A 17,582-nucleotide genomic window follows, 5' to 3' on the forward strand; every position below is an offset into this window, starting at 1 on the left:
TTGCGATAAATTCCCAGAGCGGAATGTGGATGAGGCAACAGTTGTCAGACATTCCGGCGCCAGCCGCTTCTTAAAGGGGAAGTAGGATGACTCTGTGCAGGCGCAGGTTCACCATCACAGTCTGGTCAGAGCAGCAACATTGCTGAGGATGCAGCTCATTCGCATACCGACCATTTTTCCAACGTGGCCCTGGAGGCTTTGATGGAGGCTGTGGAGAGGCGAACGAATGTCATGCAGCCTGAGAGTGGCAGGAGGCCACCGCCTAGAGTTTTCAGACATTTGTGGAGGGAGGTGGCACAGCACATGTCTGCAAGGACCATAGTGCCCAGAACTGTGAGGCAATGTTGCAAGAAGTTGAACGACCTCACTCAGGTCTTCGAATAACCTTTACAATGCCATAATGTGCGCCTCACTGTCTCACCCAGTCTATGCCGTATCTGCTCCTTCACTATATGTATCAGCCCATGCTCTTCGTTGCTGAAGAGAGCTGCAAAGTTCCACCTCAGTTCAGCAGCCATACCCTGGGCCTCCATGCGTAGCTCTCCTTCTTGGTCCCTACTCAACCTCTCCTCTTACTACCTTTTCACTCTTTATATGCATTTGCAAAACTTTAGCATTATCCGTAATCTTAGCTGGTAACCACCAAATCCCACCATTTACACAGCCACTCTGCGCAGCTATGAGAGTCAAATGGACATCTGCACACTTCCATAAAGTAGCAGCTATTCAACTCTGCAAGGCACATGTTGCCTTGTAATCTGCACACTTACTCACACCTTATTCAGTTTGTTATCTCTCACAACAAGCGGCAACAAATGCGAACCGGAGGAGGGGAGCCTGACCTCCATGCCCTCATGGACGTGGAAGAGCAAGTGGCTGCCCTCATGGATGCACAAGTGGGTGCAGTAGCAGTTGGGGAAGCTGAGCTCCCTGGGGACAGTGACGGTAGGTTCATCCCCTGGACCTCTTATATGAGACCATTTACCCCTGAAACCACATGCCTTGCCCACTTTACATATAAATGTCCAATGTCACCTCTTTCCTTCCTGTCCCCTCCCCTGCTGCTAACCACACTTCTGTAGCTTTGTGCTTACAGATAATGGGGCAGAAGCACAACAGCCTGTCCGTGAGGCGTCCACCTCCAACAACAGGAGAGACGAGCAGGAAGGGGACGTCAGTTCTGTGCCACCCCGGCAGGATCCATCTGCTGTAAACAGTGGGGACATCACCTCGGTGGGTGAGCTGATCTTCCTGGGGTTTGACGAGCCTGAGGTTCCTGGACCCAATGGCCTGCAGCAAAGCCCAGCGCAAAGGGAAGTTCAAGGCCAGCTCCCCGGAGGGTGAGTTGGCGCCTGAGTCCTGCTGAGCAGGACTCAGATGTGGACCTGGATTTGGAGGGTATGGTGACACAGTCTCAGGGGGTGCACCGCAAGCTTATGGCACTGCCTGCTTTCTCTGGCATGTTCAGCAGCTGTCAGTAAGTGAGGCACACAAACCGCGGCGCCTGGGGTGCTGGCAGGGCATTGTGCACGTACTGATTTCATGATCTGGCTGGCATTAGAGAGCGAGGCGATAACTTATCGCCACCGGTAAAAGTGAACCGAATTTTCCTGGCGCTGATAAAATCTCCACAGCCAGGCGTTAAATCATGAGCGACGCTTTACCGCCACTCTAGGAGCTAACGGGAGGCGATACCCAACCCGAATTTTGCGCCCAAAGACTTTGGAAATAAGTGATGTGTTTTAAATTAAATTGGGTTTGCGCAGGTTTAAAATTATTGTTGCAGCCACATGTTACAGTCAATGTGACAAAGGAAAGTTTGTATATTAATATGCCAGGCACTGAAGATGTTTTTTACACAATGACCTGGGAGCAATACTTAATACATTATCACGTCTCAGTTTTCCTATAAACATCCACATCTATTATCGTTGGGATCACCTATTCATTTGAGCTCAGCATGGGATAAGCACTGAGAATCCACTCTTGTGGTGGGGGGAGTGGTCGGTTTATTGATAGGCCTACTGATGAGTCACTGAATGGAGAAGAAACCATAGGAACAGCCCATTCACTTCTTGCCGTCAGAAGTGACATTAATGAGAGGAAAATCCATGTTCATAGTCAGTTGGGTTGGTCTGCTGAGGAAAAGGCATGGAAGGCCTAGGCAGTCTATTGTAAGACACATGCTGCCGAAATCTGTGTAAGCGTTGGTCTATATCAATGCTAGATTGACCAAAACCAAGTATTAGTCAGCCCACTATAGCCAGGGGCAAAGCAACGTGGTTTATTATTTTTCTTACTCACAAGAAGGGATTTGAACTTAAGTGAAGTAAGTGAGTTTTGATTAAAACTGTCATGTGTATTTACACTTGCTGTAAAACATAGTAGCTTAATGATTTATATCTGGCTTTGTGTCCCTTAAATGTTTTTGGTTTATGACTGAAAGAGATTGGAGAAACACACATGAGAGCATGTGTGAAAGATACAATATCAAGTTCAGTTCACAAGAGGACATTATTATTACAGGCCGGGGTTACACTATTGTCTCATTAGACACTGGGCATGGAGCACAAGGCCATAGTTTCACCAAGATAGAGGAAATGGTCATAATATTATCCTACCGGTCAGCTACAATTCACATTCTCTCAGTGTAGAATTGGATGTGCCTGCTCTCTCTTTGTAATGAACCTACTGACAAGAATCAGAAGCACAAAATATTTTATTTTTCCCGAAAATGTATGCATTTTTAAAACTCAAGCTTGGTAACAGCAGCCACTTGCATTTCTATAGCATCTATATAGGGAGGGGGAACTTAAAACAATCACTATCAACTATCACAAGAGAAAAAGTATTAGGCAAACTAATGGGACTAAAAGTGGACAAGTCCCCTGGGCCTGATGGTCTGCATCCTAGGGACTTAAAAGAAGTGGCTGCAGAGATATTGGATGCATTGGTTGCAATCTACCAAAATTCCCTGGATTCTCGAGAGGTCCCAACAGACTGGAAAACCGTAAATGTAACGCCCTTATTCAAGATATGAGGGAGACAGAAAGCAGGAAACTATAGACCAGTAAGCCTAACATCTGTCATTGGGAAAATGCTGGAGTCCATTATTAGGAAGTTGCAGCAGGACATTTAGAAAATCATAATACAATCAAGCAGAGTCAGCATGATTTTATGAAAGGGACATCATGTTTGACAAATTTGCTAGAGTTCTTTGAGGATGTAACAAGCAGGGTGGAAAAAGGGGAACCAGTAGATATCATGTATTTGGATTTCCAGAAGGCATTCGATAAGGTACCACATAAAAGGTTGCTGCACAAGATAAGAACTCACGGGGTTGGGGTAATATATTAGCATGGATAGAGGATTGACTAACTAACAGAAAACAGAGAGTCGGGATAAATGGGTCATTCTCTGGTTGGCAAACTGTAACGAGTGGGTTGCCAAGGGGATCAATGCCGAGGCCTCAACTATTTACAATCTATAGTAATGGCTTTGATGAAGGGACCGAGCGTAATGTAGCCAAATTTGCTGATGATACAAAGATAGGTGGGAAAGCAAGTTGCGAAGGGGACACAAAGAATCTGCAAAGGGATATAGATAGATTAAGTGAGTGGGCAAAAATTTGGCAGATTGAGTATAATGTGGGAAAACATGAGATTATCCACTGCTGTAGGAAGAATAAAAAAACAAATGATTATTTAAATGGAGAGAGACTGCTGTAGTACAGAGGGATCTGGGGGTCCTTGCATATGAAACACAAAAAGTTAGCATGCAGGTACAGCAAGTAATTAGGAAGGCAAATGAAATGTTGGCCTTTATTACAAGGAATTGGAGTATAAAAGTAGGGAAGTCCTGCTACAACTGTGCAGAGCGTTGGTGAGACCACAGCTGGAGTACTGTGTACAGTTTTGGTCTCCTTATTTAAGGAGGGATATACTTGCATTGGAGGCAGTTCAGAGAAGGTTCATTAGGTTGATTCCTGAGATGACGGAGTTATGAGGAAAGGTTGGGCTTATACTCATTGGAGTTTAGAAGAATGAGAAGTGATCTTATTCTGAAGGGGCTGGACAGAGTATGTTACCCCTCGTGGGGAAATCTAGAACTAGGTGGCATAGTTACAGAACCATAGAAGCATAGAAAATAGGTGCAGGAGGAGGCCACTCGGCCCTTCGAGCCTGCACCACCATTATATATGATCATGGCTGATCATGCAACTTCAGTACCCCAATCCTGCTTTCTCTCCATACCCCTTGATCCCTTTAGCCGTAAGGGCCACATCTAACTCCCTCTTGAATATATCCAACGAAGTGACATCAACAATTCTTTGCGGAAGAGAATTCCACAGGTTAACAATTCTCTTAGAGAAGAAGTTTCTCCTCATCTCGGTCCTAAATGGCTTACCTCTTATCCTTAGACTGTGACCCCTGGTTCTGGACTTCCACAACATCGGGAACATTCTTCCTGCATCTAACCTGTCCAATCCCATCAGAATCTTATATGTTTCTATGAGATTCCCTATCATTCTTCTAAATTCCAGTGAATATAAGCCTAGTCGATCCAGTCTTTCTTCATATGTCAGTCCTGCCATCCCAGGAATCAGTCTGGTGAACCTTCGCTGCACTCCCTCAATAGCAAGAATGTCATCCCTCAGATTAGGAGACCAATACTGCACACAATACTCAAGGTGTGGTCCCACCAAGACCCTGTACAACTGAAGTAAGACCTCCCTTCTCCTATATTCAAATCCACTCGCTATGAAGGACAGGATGCTATTTGCTTTCTTTACTGCCTGTTGTACCTGCATGCCTACTTCAATGACTGATGTACCATGATACCCAGGTCTCGTTGCACCTCCCCTTTTACTAATCTGACTACCCTCTGCCTCCCTGCACAGAAACATCACAACATAGAAACACAGAAAATAGCTGCAGGAGTAGGCCATTTGGCCCTTCGAGCCTGCACCACCATTCAATAAGATCATGGCTGATCATTCCCTCAATACTCCTTTCCTGCTTTCTCTCCATACCCCATGATTCCCTTAGCCGTAAGGGCCATATCTAACTCCCTCTTGAATATATCCAATGAACTGGCATCAACAACTCTCTGCGGCAGGGAATTTCACAGGTTAACAACTCTCTGAGTGAAGAAGTTTCTCCTCATCTCAGTCTTAAATGGCCGACACCTTATCCTAAGACTATGTCCCCTGGTTCTGGACTTCCCCAACATCGGGAACATTCTGCCCGCATCTAACCTGTCCTGTCCCGTCAGAATCTTATACGTTTCTATGAGATCCCCTCTCATCCTTCTAAACTCCAGTGAATAAAGGCCCAGTTGATCCAATCTCTCCTCATATGACAGTCCAGCCATCCCGGGAATCAGTCTGGTGAACCTTCGCTGCACTCCCTCAATAGCAAGAACGTCCTTCCTCAGATTAGGAGACCAAAACTGAATACAATATTCCAGGTGAGGCCTCACTAAGGCTCTGTACAATTGCAGTAAGACCTCCCTGCTCCTATACGCAAATCCCCTCGCTATGAAGGCCAACATACCATTTGCCGCCTTCAACGCCTGCTGTACCTGCATGCCAACTTTCAGTGACTGATGAACCATGACACCCAGGTCTCGTTGCACCGTCCCTTTTCCTAATCTGCCGCCATTCAGTTAATATTCTGCCATTGTGTTTATGCCCTCAAAATGGATAACCTCACATTTATCCACATTATACTGCACCTGTCATGCATTTGCCCACTCACCTAACCTGTCCAAGTCACCCTGCAGCCTCTTAGCCTCCTCCTCACAGCTCACACCGCCACCCAGTTTAGTGTCATCTGCAAACTTGGAAATATTACACTCAATTCCTTCATCTAAATCGTTAATGTATATTGTAAAGAACTGGAGTCCCAGCACTGAGCTCTGCGGCACTCCACTAGTCACTGCCTGCTATTCTGAAAAGGACCCGTTTATCCCGACTCTCTGCTTCCTGCCTGCCAACCAGTTCTCTATCCATGTCAGTACATTACCCCCAATACCATGCACTTTGATTTTGCACACCAATCTCTTGTGCGGGACCTTGTCAAAAGCCTTTTGAAAGTTCAAATACACCACATCCACTGGTTCTCCCTTGTCCACTCTGCAAGTTACATCCTCAAAAAATTCCAGAAGATTCGTCAAGCATGATTTCCCTTTCGTAAATCCATGCTGACTTGGTCCGATCCTGTCACTGCTTTCCAAATGCGCTGCTATTTCATCCTTAATAATTGATTCCAACATTTTCCCCACTACTGATGTCAGGCTAACCGTTCTATAATTACCTGTTTTCTCTCTCCCTCCTTTTTTAAAAAGTGGTGTTACATTAGCTACCCTCCAGTCCATAGGAACTGATCCAGAGTCGATAGACTGTTGGAAAATGATCACCAATGCATCCACTATTTCTAGGGCCACTTCCTTAAGTATTCTGGGATGCAGACTATCAGGCCCCGGGGATTTATCGGCCTTCAATCCCATCAATTTCCCGAACACAATTTCCCGCCTAATAAGGATATCCTTCAGTTCCTCCTTCTCACTAGACCCACTGTCCCCTAGTACATTCAGAAGGTTATTTGTGTCTTCCTTCGTAAAGACAGAACCAAAGTATTTGTTCAATTGGTTTGCCATTTCTTTGTTCCCCATTATAAATTCACCTGAACCCGACTGCAAGGGACCTATGTTGGTCTTCACTAATCTTTTTCTTTTCACATATTTATAGAAGCTTTTGCAATCAGTTTTTATGTTCCCTGCAAGCTTCCTCTCGTACTCTATTTTCTCCCTCTTAATTAAACTCTTAGTCCTCCTCTGCTGAATTCTAAATTTCTTCCAGTCCTCAGGTTTGTTGCTTTTTCTAGCCAATTTATATGCTTCTTCCTTGGTTTTAACACTATCTTTAATTTCCCTTGTTAGCCACGGTTGAGCCACCTTCCCCGTTTTATTTTTACTCCAGACAGGGATGTACAATTGCTGAAGTTCATCCAATTGATCTTTAAATGTTTGCCATTGCCTATCCACCATCAACCCTTTAAGTATCATTTGCCAGTCTATTCTAGCCAATTCACGCCTCATACCGTCGAAGTTACCTTTCCTTAAGTTCAGGACCCAAGTTTCCGAATTAACTGTGTCACTCTCCATCTTAATAAAGAATTCTACCATATTATGGTCACTCTTCCCCAAGGGGCCTCGCACAACAAGATTGCTAATTAGTCCCTTCTCATCACACATCACCCAGTCTAGGATGGCCAGCTCTCTAGTTGGTTCCTCGACATATTGGTCGAGAAAACCATCCCTAATATACTCCAGGAAATCCTCCTCCACCGCATTGCTACCAGTTTGGTTAGCCCAATCAATATGTAGATTAAAGTCGCCAATGATAACTGCTGTACCTTTATTGCACACATCCCTTATTTCTTGTTTGATGCTGTCCCCAACTTTACTACTACTCTTTGGTGGTCTGTGCACAACTCCCCCTAGCGTCTTCTGCCCTTTGGAATTCCGCAGCTCCACCCATAGATTCCCATCCCCCTGCCATTTTAGTTTAAACCCTCCCCAACAGCACTAGCAAACACTCCGCCTAGGACATCGGTTCCGGTCCTGCCCAGGTGCAGACCGTCTGATTGGTACTGGTCGCACCTCCCCCAGAACCAGTTCCAATGTCCCAGGAATTTGAATCCCTCCCCCTTGCACTATTCCTCAAGCCACGTATTCATCTGAGCTATCCTACAACTCCTACTCTGACTAGCACATGGCACTGGTAGCAATCCTGAGATTACTACTGTTGAGGTCCTACTTTTTAATTTAACTCCTAGCTCCCTAAATTCAGCTTGTAGGACCTCATCCCGCTTTTTACCTATATCGTTGGTACCTATATGTACCACGACAGCTGGCTGTTCACCCTCACCCTCCAGAATGCGCTGCAGCTGCTCCGAGACATCCTTGCACTAGGGAGGCAACATACCATCCTGGAGTCTCGTTTACGAGCACAGAAACACCTATCTCTTCCCCTTACAATAGAATCCCCTATCACTATAGCTCTCCCACTCTTTTTCCTGACCTCCTGTGCAGCAGAGCGACCCCTGGTGCCATGGACTTGGCTGCTGCTGCCTTCCCCTGATGAGCCATCTCACCCAACAGTATCCAAGGTGGTATATCTGTTTTGGAGGGAAATGACTACAGGGGACACCTGCACTACCTTCCTTCCACTGCTCTGCCTGATGGTCACCCATTCCCTATCTGGCTGTGTAACCTTTACCTGCGGTGTGACCAACTCACTAACATGCTATTCACGACATCCTCAGTTTCGCGGATGCTCCACAGTGAATCCATCCGCAGCTCCAGTGCCGCAATGTGGTCTGTCAGGAGCTGCAGCTGGAAACACTTCCTGCACATGTAGTTTTCAGGGACACTGGAAGCGTCCCTGACTTCCCAAATAGCACAGGAGGAGCATGACACAGGTCTGGGCTCTCCTGCCATGACTTAACCCTTAAATTAACCTAATTGGTAACAACGCCAAAGGTTTCTTACTGATAAGAAAAGAAAAAGAAAAAGAAAAAGATTAAATATTCACCAATACCCACTTGGCTGTGACGTCAGACTTTGATTTCTTTTTGCTTCTTTGTTTACCTTCTGCCCCTGCGCCAGCTGGCTTCTCCCGCCTTCTGGGCCCCTTTTATGGGCCTCGCTGTTCATGACCTGCTCCGCTGCGACCTCCGCTCCTTCGCACATTTAAAACAGAAATGAAGAGGAATTTCTTCTCTCAGAGAGTCGTAAATCTTTGGAATTCTCTACCCCAGAGAGCTGTTGAGGCTGGGTCATTGAATATATTTAAGGTAGAGATGGACAGATTTTTGATTGATAGGGGAGTCAAGGGTCATGGGGAGCGGGCAGGAAAGTGAAGTTGAGGCCAAGATCAGATCAGCCATGGTCTTATTGAATGGCAGAGCAGGCTCACTGGGCCAAATGGCCTACTAAGGCTCCTTTTTCTTTTGTTCTTATATTTAACATCGGAAAACATCCCAAGGCGCTTTGCATGGGCATAATGAGACAAAATGTGACACTGAGTCATACAACCATATATTGGAACAGGAGCTTGGTCAAAGAGGTAGGGTTTAAGGAGGGTTTTAAAGGAGGTGCAGAGGTTTACAGCAGGAATTCTAGAGCTTAGGGCCTAGATGGCTGAAGAAACAATTACCAATCGTGGGGCCAATGCAATGGGGGCTGCACAAGAGGCCAGAGTTGGAGGAACTGCAGAGTTCTTGGAGGGTTATAGGACTAGATGAGGTTAGAGAATGCTCCCGATGTTGGGGAAATCCAGAACCAGGGGTCACAGTCTAAGGATAAGGGGTAAGCCATTTAGGACCGAGATGAGGAGAAACTTCTTCACTCAGAGAATTGTGAACCTGTGGAATTCTCTACAACAAAAAGTTGTTGAGGCCATTTCGTTAGATATATTCAAAAGGGAATTAGATGTGGCCCTATGGCTAACGGGATCAAGAGGTATGGAGAGAAAGCAGGAATCGGGTACTGAAGTTGCATGATCAACCATGATCATATTGAATGTTGGTGCAGGCTCGAAGGGCCGAATGGCCTACTCCTGCACCTACTTTCTCTGTTTCTATGTTACAGATATAGGGAAGGGCAAGCCTATAGAAGGATTTGAACACAAGGATGTTATGGTTGTTGGCAGTGGTAACTGGGAAGTGATGTCTCTCATGGCTCTGTGTTGGGTCCACTGTAGTTTATCATATAAATAAATGATTTGGAATCAGGAATTGGAGGTCATAAGAACATAAGTACATAAGAAATAGGAACAGGAGTAGGCCATACAGCCTCTCGAGCCTGCTCCGCCATTCTGTAAGATCATGGCTGATCTCATGGACTCAGCTCCACTTCCCCGCCCGCTTCCCATAAACCCTTATCTCCTTATTGTTTAAGAAACTGGCTATTTCTGTCTTAAATGTATTCAATGTCCCAGCTTCCACAGCTCTCTGACGCAGGTCACCTGTCATAATATCTCCTTATGTGGCTCGGTGTCAAATTGTGTTTGATAACGCTGCTGTGAAGCACCTTGGGACAGTTTACTTGGTTAAATGTGCTATATAAATGAAGATTGCTATTTATGTTTTATGGTGTTGAAATTTATAAATAATACCAAATTGGCAGTTATAGCTTATAATGTGGAAGACTGTATCAAAATTCAAGAATACATAAACAGGCTTGCAGAGTGGGCAGATAAATGGCATATTGAATTCAATATAGCAAAGTGCGAGGTGTTTCATTTTGGTAGGTGGAATAAGAAGGCCACTTATTCCTTGGAAGGCATGAAATTAAATGAGGTAGAGGAGCAAAAAGATAAATAGTAAAAATACAGATCCATAAATTGCTAGCAACACAAGTTGATAAAGCCATAAAAGTGCAATGCTGAGGTTCATTCCGAGAGAAATGCATTATATATTTGTTCAGTTGTGTTCAGCGTACATCCAATGAACTGCACATGACAGAGTTCTGGGAATTCCCCACAGGACTTTCTAGATTTGCTTTGTGCTTTTAAGGTAAAATATTTCTGTATGAGGTAGAATTTTTGTTTCCGGGGCATCTCCTTGTCCTACCCTGGACCAAGTCTTTCCCCTCTACTCCAGGGATCCTTGGCATGACCTCCTCTAGCTGACTGGATTACACAGCACAGGACGTGCTGTAAATTTTATTGTCACCTTGTTAAGTACATATTGAAAGAGTCCCCAGAGTAACTTAAACAACAAAAATTTGCTTCAGGATGGTACATGATGTCAATGCAAATGAAAATCAGAAGAAATATATAACAGGTGGCTGATCCAATATCGCCCATTTAATACTAGCGTCCAAAGTGAAAATTACACGCATAGTTATCAGACTGGCAGGAAGAATGGACATACTTGTACCATTGGGAGATCAGACAGGCAACCATGAGAGCAGCAGGAACATACAACCTGAGCACATAAACTAGGCTGACACTCCAGTGCAGTGCTGAGAGAGTGCTGTACTGTCGGAGGTGCTGTCTTTCGGATGAGACATTAAACCGAGGCCCCGGCTGCCCTCTCATGTGGACGTAAAAGATCCCATTGCACTATTCGAAGAAGAGCAGGGGAATAGTTATCCCCGGTGTCCTGGTCAATATTTATTCCCCAATCAACATAGCAAAAATAGCTTAACTGGTCATTATCACATTGCTGTTTGTGGGAGATTGCTGTTTACAAATTGGCTGCCGCAGTTCCCACACTACAACAGTGACTACACTCCAAAAGTACTTTATTGGCTGTAAAGCGCTTTGAGACGTCCGGAGGTCGTGAAAGGCGCTATATAAATGTAAGTCTTTCAGGAAAAATTGGGAAAATTAAAGAAAAATTTACTATGAAATAAAAATAAATATAAAAATACTTCTTACAGGTGGCAAATAGAGGGAGAAAAACAGAGAAACATGATTACATGGATATTGAAGGCCTTCACCAACAATACAATCCTGGACAAGGCAAAAAAAACACATGTGGTCATCAGAATTTTGATGCGGAATGGTAACGGGCGAAAGTTTTAAGCACCTGCACTCGGGCCTGGAAATTCCTGGAGCACTGCTCCACCGGTGTAAATGTGACGGAATGGAATCCCATGCCACTCTCATCCAAGGGCATGGGGTCATTTGCATAGAAGGAGTGGAAGATTAGTGCCTGCAACGGTACATCAGCGGAGGCCACCGCAACCGAAGCCAATCTGCTCTATCAAGATGGAGCACAGTCCTCTGAAGGCCCAAATGGGGCAAAGAAAAATGTTTTCTTTTTAATTCTTTGGTTCCCATTGGAGCCCCGCGAGCAGCCTGCCACCCGGTTCACCACCCCTGAAGCTGTGACTGGCATCGTCCAGCGCAGCTTCAGGGGCGATATCCAATTTAGGGTCCGGGCACTAACGGGGAGCTGCGCACGGTGATAACGTCGTCATCACCGGCACAGCAATGCGGGGTGCTACAGTTACTGCCGCCACTAGACCCCTGCAGGAGTCAATAGCGGCGCCATGCCTGGGCAAAAAGTAATTTGCGCCCCGTTAGCGCCATCTGGGGGCACTAACGGGAGGCACAAACGACCCAAATTTCGAGGCCAAAAAATGCACTATGACTGCACTATGATTTCAAGGCTGAACATTCGGGGGGAAAAAATGGGAAAAAATGCGCCCAGCGGAAAAAAATCGGCATTGCACAAGGATTCGTGGCACAAACCGCGAATTTCCTGCAACTTTACTCCAAAGCCGATATCGCTGCGAGATGGGCCGAGGAAGGGGGGGAAAACAAAAAAAAATGTTTTTCCAAAAAACAAAAAAAATGTTTTAAAAATCACAAAACATTCATAAGACCCTTTTCTAGGGAATCGCTGCAAAAGAATTTAAAAATAAAAACTAACTTATCTTTTTTGCAGGGTTTCATACCCACCGCCGTTCCAAGGGCTGCACTGACAGGGTTTTCCCCAGCGTTTTTTTTTTGTCCTACCTACGGGTCACCAAATATTGGGCGAAAGCGCTTTTTTCAGTCTTGCACACCGACGGTCCGCGCCCCAGTGGTATTTCAAAAACACCGGCGCAAGTCTTCAGGGAATTTCCCGCCGCACCATTTTCCACCCAAAATGGCAAAATACCGCTGAAAAACCCAGCACAAGGTTGCGGAATTTCTAGCCCATAGAGTTTGCCCCTCCAAATTTAGGTCCTGTCTGGAGAGAGCATTTTGATGGAGGGGGGCAGGGAGCACTAGGAAATTGATGCTTCTTGCTCCATCACAATCGAAAGCAGTTGTACAGCATCTGGATTTGATTAATGATAAGATCCACATTATAGGCTGCAGGCCCACGACCTGCAAGGGAACACTATCGCTGCAGGTCAGGGCTATAAGAGCTGAAGTGGAGCCAGGAAGCAGCGCAGCCCCTGACCTGTGAGGGAACACCATCGCCGCAGGTCGGGGCTACAAGGAGGAGCTGGAGCTAGCCCCTGCAGGGAGCAGCGCGAGCTGTCCCAGGAGGACGACGGCTTCGAGGAGGGTGACTGGGTTGACGTCACCAGAATCCAGGTCGCCGATTGGAGTGTGGGCAGAACCATCGGAATGGCCCAGGTACAGCAGGAGAGGCGGCAAGTAGCAGATGCTCCATGTAGCACTGACGCCTTTCGACGCCCCTCCTCTTTCGTTAAATTCGGCCCCTCCGTATCTACCCTTCTGCTCCAATTGGCTTTCCCCTGTCGCACATGATTACCTGCTGATGGTCTGCTTTCAGGTCTCTGCCAGTGCTACCTTGAAACCATCAAGCCAGTAGGTTGTGCAAGAAGAATTTTTTCACACAGGTGGTTATTAGAACATGAAATGCTTTACTATGAGTTGATACTGAGGCTGAGATGACACATCATTTAAAGGGGTATTTGAAAAGAATAAATATGAAATGTTACAAGAAAAAGGGCAGAGAAATTAGAAATTTCCAGTTGAATTACAAGCACTTGCACAAGCCCAATAGAGCTAATGGCCCTCTTTTGTGGCTTAATTTCTATCATTTTCTGAATGGAGGGGCCATGGGCTAACTCTCCCTCAATTCTGCATCCAGGAGTAAAGTGATGCCACAACCCAAATCATCCGCGTGTACAATCCCCTTCCAACAGATTGATACAGCCCACTACTTCACACCGTTCTATCATTGCTTTAATGAAAATGCTGGAGTGCCAACTTTTCTCTGTAATTAGCCACTCAATAATGAAATTGCATTCTTGTGGGTCACTCATTCAAAGCTGTTCCTTTTTATGATTTAATTTGCTGTCATTAACTATGGATGAAAAATGGATATTCCCCATTTTTTGTTAAAAGAGCAATATCCCCACCTCCCTTTCCGCCAGCTCTGCTCATTGGTTCCTCTCAGGCATGGTTGAGATCAGTGCTTTGACAAGTGGATGATCACAGGCATAATCCTACATCCTACCTCACGATGGCACTGTGTGCTGTTGCTACAACATGTCAACACTGCTCACTTTACTTGCCTTACCGACGTTAATTATTGTCTTTCATAACGTTAGATTTTCCGTCACTCCAAAAAACATCCACACCTTCCCACACCCCCAGACAAATAGGTTGTTCCTGGTCTTCTGCCTCCCCTCCTCTTGACCTGGGCTGCAGGTGGCACATGCGGGCAATTGCATGGGTGGTACAGGTTGGTTCACTACATCTTTACTGCATGCCCAAATGGCCTCAGCTCCTCCTGTTGACAACCAAAATATCTTGCAGGTATTTTTTGCATTTTATTTAATTTGTCTTATTCTAGTCTCATTTATTTTAATATAAGCTTAAGATATATATGGCTGGTGTACCAAGTTTGCCCTGCTGACAGGGAGCATTGCCAGCAGCTGCACAGGTTGGAAAACTGCGGGAACGACAGCCCTGACTTTCCGTGCTCTGCGGCAACACCAACTCAGAAAATGACTCCCATACAGTGTAGCTGAGAACTTGATGAAGAGCAATCACTTCAATTTCTGTGGATCCTCTTGTTGTAAATTAGACTTTTTTATTTCATAGTATGGGGAAACCCAGGTGATGGGGCAAGGCTTATGGCACAATGCATCTCCATGTTGTAAAGAGTAAGAGAGAAGTCAAAACCTATGAAGAAAGTAGTGATTGTGTGATACCAAACATATAATATACAGGCCGAGAAATTAGGGTCATTTGCACCTCCAGTTAGCACTCCCGCTAAATTTGGAAAGAGCTTAGCGGCAGCGGTAACCCTGAGTGCCCCGCTAAACTGCACCGGTGATGCTGACATCATCACCGTGTGCAGCGCCCAGTTAGCGCTCCGGACGCTAAATTGGGTATTGCCCCCTGAAGCTGCAACAGCGACAACTTCAGGGGACGCATACCGGAAAGGCCGGCTACTTGCGGGGCGAAACTTAAAGGGGAGGTGTGCGACGGTAAAACAAAAGCTCCAATTTATTTCTGTGTCCCGTTGCCACTTTGAACACGGGATCCGTGCCGTGATTGGTCAGCCCAGCACTCTGCATCAGTGCCGGGCTGTTGGCAAGGTAGGACCCTTCTTTTGCTGCAGAGTATGCAGTGTGAGCCCTTCCCTTTAATTAAGGGAAGAGTCCCTCCTATGCGGCAGCACTATGCGGCCCAGTCCGTAGCGCCGCACACCGCTCTCAACGTGTCCACCCCGCTAGTGTCCCAGAAAGGAAGTGGAGTGCTTTATTTTGTGCTCCACTTCCTTTCGGGGACGGTAACCCCAATTTCTCGCAAGAGGCGAGACTTCTGCACCTAGCGAAAAGTTTTGCACCTTGCGAGTGTTACTAGCTGGACTGGAGTCTATCCAGGTAAAATCGGCGGCGAAAACCGGCTTTTGCAATGCCTTCCTGGATCCATACACACCCCTTACGGACCCGGGGAGGCCGGGATTTCAAGGCCATTGTCTTCACATCCTGCAGTGGGGCCTGAACCCACTCATTCTAACTCAGAGGTAAGAGCGGTCCTACTGAACCACAATTTCTCTACATGCGCTCCCAGAGGCTGAATCTTAACATGAGGATCCATTGGTATCATCAGCCCTTTGGTATCATCAACAATGTCACAGTGTCAAAATAATTAGTGCATGGGTTGCAAGTTAAAAAAATCAACATCGGACAGAGTAGGCATTGGGTAGAAATGGAAGCAGAACTTGTGAAGACAAACGTAGGTCCCTTGCAGTCAGATTCAGGTGAATTTATAATGGGGAACAAAGAAATGGCAGCCCAGTTGAACAAATACTTTGGGTTCTGTCTTCACAAAGGAAGACACAAATAACCTTCCGGAAGTACGAGGGGACCAAGGTTCTAGTGAGAAGGAGGAACTGAGGGATATCCGTATTAGGCGGGAAATTGTGTTCGGGAAATTGATGGGATTGAAGGCTGATAAATCCCCGGGGCCTGATAGTTTGCATCCCAGAGTACTTAAGGAAGTGGCCCGAGAAATAGTGGATGCATTGGTGATAATTTTCCAACTGTCTAACGACTCTGGATCAGTTCCTATGGACGGGAAGGTAGCTAATGTAACACCACTTTTTAAAAAGGGAGGGAGAGAGAAAACGGGCAATTATAGACCGGTTAGCCTGACATCAGTAGTGGGGAAAATGTTGGAATCAATTATTAAAGATGAAATAACAGCGCATTTGGAAAGCAGTGACAGGAGTGGTCCAAGTCAACATGGATTTATGAAAGGGAAATCATGCTTGACAAATCTTCTGGATTTTTTTGAGAATGTAACTAGTAGAGTGGACAAGGGAGATCCAGTGGATATGATGTATTTGGACTTTCAAAAGGCTTTTGACAAGGTCCCAAATGAGAGATTTGTCATGTATCTCACACTACTGTATATAACTGTATCTTACCATGCTATACATGACTGTAACTAGATATGACCTGTAACCGCAAGCATACCTTACCACCAGGGGTGCACTTGCAGGAGACACTGCACACCTGTTCCACACAGGTATATAAAGGCAGGTCTCAGGCAAGTGTGGCATTCCAGAGCTGTGAAATAAAGGTGCAGGTCCTGAGTGACCTTGACTTCAGCATGTGCCTCGTGTAAGTCTGTACTGCAGGGTCAGGACTTTACAGTGGCAACGAGTTACGAGATCACAGAATCCACAGAATGGCTACCAATGGCTCAGATGAGAAATACAATGCTGGAGATAATTGGGAGGACTTTATAGAAAGGCTCCAGCAAAGTTTTGTAACCAAAGACTGGTTGGGCGAAGATAAGGCAGACAAGAGAAGAGCCCATCGCTTGACCAGCTGTGGCTCGAAATCTACGCCTTAATGAAGGACCTGCTGGCACCCGAGAAACCAGCAAGCAAGTCGTTTGAAGAGTTGAGCACACTGGTGAGAGATCACCTGAAGCCAGCAAGCAGCCTACACATGGCCAGACACAGACTCTACAACTACAGACGCTATCTGGGCCAGAGCATACCCGACTTTGTGGCGGAACTTCGGAGGCTGGCTAGTTTTTGTGAGTTCTCCGATGAACTAAGGAGAGAAGTACTGAGAGACTTTTTTATTGAAGGAATAGGCCACGCAGGCATATTCCAAAAGCTTATAGAGGCCTGCTCTCCTGCCTTTTTTATTGAAGGAATAGGCCACGCAGGCCTATTCCGAAAGCTTATAGAGGCATGCTCTCCTGCCTTTGTCTGTGTGTGGGGGTAGCAGGCCTTCAACAGCAGGCAGTGAAGCCAAAAGCCATCAAAGGCCACATGAATGGCCGTTCACACCTAATCAACCCACAATGCGAGCAATCAACTTCAGACTGAGAGAAGCTCAAGAGAGATAAGCCAGACGCAGCTCATCCTTCGGAAACAATGGAAGCGGTCTGCTAGAGATGTGGGGGAAGGCACTCAACAAGGGGGTGTCTATTTCAGCATGCTGTTTGCAGAAACTGCAACTATACAGGGCATCTGGCTCGCATGTGCAGAAAAATAGCAGCTCGGCTGGTATACAAATTGGAAGGGTCGGAAAGCGGACCAGAAGATGGTGGGGACAGTACCTGG

Source organism: Pristiophorus japonicus, chromosome 1 (genome assembly GCF_044704955.1).
Source record: "Pristiophorus japonicus isolate sPriJap1 chromosome 1, sPriJap1.hap1, whole genome shotgun sequence".
Taxonomy (NCBI): domain Eukaryota; kingdom Metazoa; phylum Chordata; class Chondrichthyes; family Pristiophoridae; genus Pristiophorus; species Pristiophorus japonicus.